Source organism: Gobio gobio (assembly GCF_949357685.1).
Source record: "Gobio gobio genome assembly, chromosome: 6".
Lineage (NCBI taxonomy): Eukaryota > Metazoa > Chordata > Actinopteri > Cypriniformes > Gobionidae > Gobio > Gobio gobio.
The window spans coordinates 60,671,823-60,674,557 of record NC_137102.1 but is presented as its reverse complement, the minus strand read 5'-3'; the positions used below and the strand labels follow the sequence as shown (position 1 = coordinate 60,674,557).

General features: G+C 35.4%; 1 long non-coding RNA gene across 1 annotated transcript; it reads right to left on the bottom strand.

Annotated features, from left to right (window-relative positions):
* Window positions 1–331: 331 nt before the first annotated feature.
* On the bottom strand, window positions 332–1,902 carry LOC307127751. Its single transcript, XR_013816680.1, has 3 exons — window positions 1,773–1,902; window positions 1,319–1,375; window positions 332–408 (listed from the first exon to the last, which is right to left on the bottom strand). It is a non-coding gene; the product is annotated as an uncharacterized lncRNA (long non-coding RNA).
* Window positions 1,903–2,735: the final 833 nt, after the last annotated feature.

The window sequence follows — 2,735 nt, the reverse complement described above, 5'->3', positions numbered from 1 at the left end:
TCTACACTGGAATGCATAATTCAAGCAGATTCAGATTAATCAAATCCTAAAACAACACACAAATTATTTACTTCCCCAAAGGCATCATATACTAGCTGGGGTTTGCTTTAAAAAAATACACAATCAGACCAAAGAGAATATATTGAACTAGGTTCAAAGTTATTGCACAGCAGGTACATGACAAATTAAATCAAATGAAATCTCCATAAATATACAATTAATTCTGAGACTCCTTTAGTCCAAACACTTAAAAAATACTAAAGGCTCTTTGGCAAGTTGTTGGTCAACCATTTCAGCCTGTGAAAGTTGAAGGGCTTATTCCTGGTCTTTCCACGGCTCCTCCACGAAACCTCTGAAAACGTTTGGTAGTTCAGCTGCAGTGCAGAGGTCTTCTGTGATCCGTGGCTCCTTCATGAGAGAAGGGTACAAAAAATGGGATGAAACGTTGGAAGTTTTTTAACAATCTCGTGTGTTGAAGGATGTAGCATGTATAATAGTTTGTAAAAAAGTTTTGAAATTCAATTTTCCTCATGTCTATATTTGTGACAAATCATACCCTGTCACAAATCAAATTAATTAACCATTTTCAGTTCAAAATGTATACAGAAATCAAAGGCAAGCTTTCACACTGTGCTTATCGTCGTTCTAAACACACTTTTAACCCCGGGTGAAGTAACATTTCACACTTTTATATTGACGTGCATTTGACAGTCACTGAAACACTGTGCATTCTATATAAATAATAAATTCACCGTTGGAGAGGAAAAACGTCAAATGCTGACAGAAAACGCAACAATTGCAGTGAAGAAGAGACCATTTTAATTATTTTATAGTCTGAAATGTCCATTCAGGATAAACTTGTAATACGAGGACATGCAAAGCTTGAGCATTTATGTAAACATATTGTGTGCAGTGTTCGTCCAATCAGTGACACTGCAAATAAGGACGTTATCCTATGGCTTAGTACAGTACAGTGTGGAACGGCAGTGTATGAATACCCAGGATTAATTGTTCATCTCAGGTAAATGATGATCAGTGTGAAGCAAGATAACCCAGGATTCTGTATACCCGGGGTTTACTATTTCAAGTGTGAAAAGCCCTCATGTTTTTCATCCTAATGAAGAGAAGCTCTTATTTTTAAAAAAATGTCTTACTATTAACATGAATATCCCACAGTCAATAGAGCCGACCAACTGTTGTGGAACAGTCTAAAACAATAGAACATTATTAAGTTATTCCTGGAAAAGATGTGACAGATATAACAACACACTAACTGTATAAGTAGCTTATGTCTTTATGAGAGCCTTTTAAAACTAACCTTGTTTTTGATCAGCCTCCATTGTCCTGTGCTGGGGTGAGTCTGCTTGTCAATTTACTGCAACATAATCAAACAGAAATATTATATATAATGTAACCATAAAAATTGTACAAGAGAGACAAGTTTCATTGTTCTCAAGCAAAAATGACCACTTACTGCAAATTCAGAATATAAAAGAAACTTTCAGAACGTCATCCAAATGAACAATATCTATATTTGGCAATTCATATCAGATGTTTGGTTGTGTATTTGATTTGATTTTAATAGGACATATTCAGACACATGAAATATTGTTTGTATTTTGTTAGCTTAAGCACATTGTGCTTATATATAAATATATCTACTTGAAACTTTGAAGATGAGATGACACTTTTGACCAAATCATGCAGAAAACCAACTAATTCTAAAGGGATAACAAATAAATACTATTTCTTGCCACTCAAAACATTCATACCTTCATGGACAGCTGCTTTTTGAAGTGAATTTGAAGGTGTGCATTCAACTAGTGCCATCTGGTCAGTTTAAAAACACTGGGCAGTGAAAACTGTTGCAGAATGTCTTGCATTGATGAAAATGAAGTAAAGCTAAGCCTCTCCAAATCGTAATGTGCCTCTATAAATTCGAAAAAAATCCACATAAAACACATTGGTCAGTATCAGAAAAGGTAATTAAATAAAAAATACAGCGCCAACAACAAAGTAAAATCACAAACAATAAATATGTAACTTAAAGCAAGACCATATCAACAGATGCGAGAGACATCTTAAAGCTCGTTTAAAAAAAGATTAGAGCCACGTGCTGTTTAAAGTGTTAATACAACAACTATGGATCAAATACACAACACAAATAAACTTGATAGATTAAAACCACAACACAAAAACAACTGTTTACCGTATTCTCTTTTTCCGCCATGCCGATTGTTTAGTTTTCGTTAACTCCGCCCACTTCCGGTCCTCAGATTGTTGTGAGTGACGTCACTGTGGCGTGGCGCTGTTGCTCTCAGACTGTTGTGAGTGACGTATATGGGTTCTGCGGTTCTGCAGTTGGTTATTATTGAAAATATTGGGGACAGGATTTGAAAAGTCTAAGTGGTGGTAAAAAAAAATAGTCACACTCAGGACCTTCGGGTCAAAAATGACCCTCATAGGAAATGAATGGGAAATTAGTTTTTTGTGCAAACAATCTCTAAAACACCAAGAGTGCAAAACAGACAAAAAAAACCTCTCACACACACACAACATTTTTCACAAAAGCTGATTGGGTTTGTGTGTGTGTGTGTGTGTGTGTGTGTGTGTGTTTTGTCTGTTTTGCACTCTTGATGTTTTAGAGATCTTCACTGTTGAGTCTTTTTTTCTGCATCCTGGCTGATTTGTAGATTGTATGCACAAAAAAACTCAGTATTTTCATATTTTTGCCA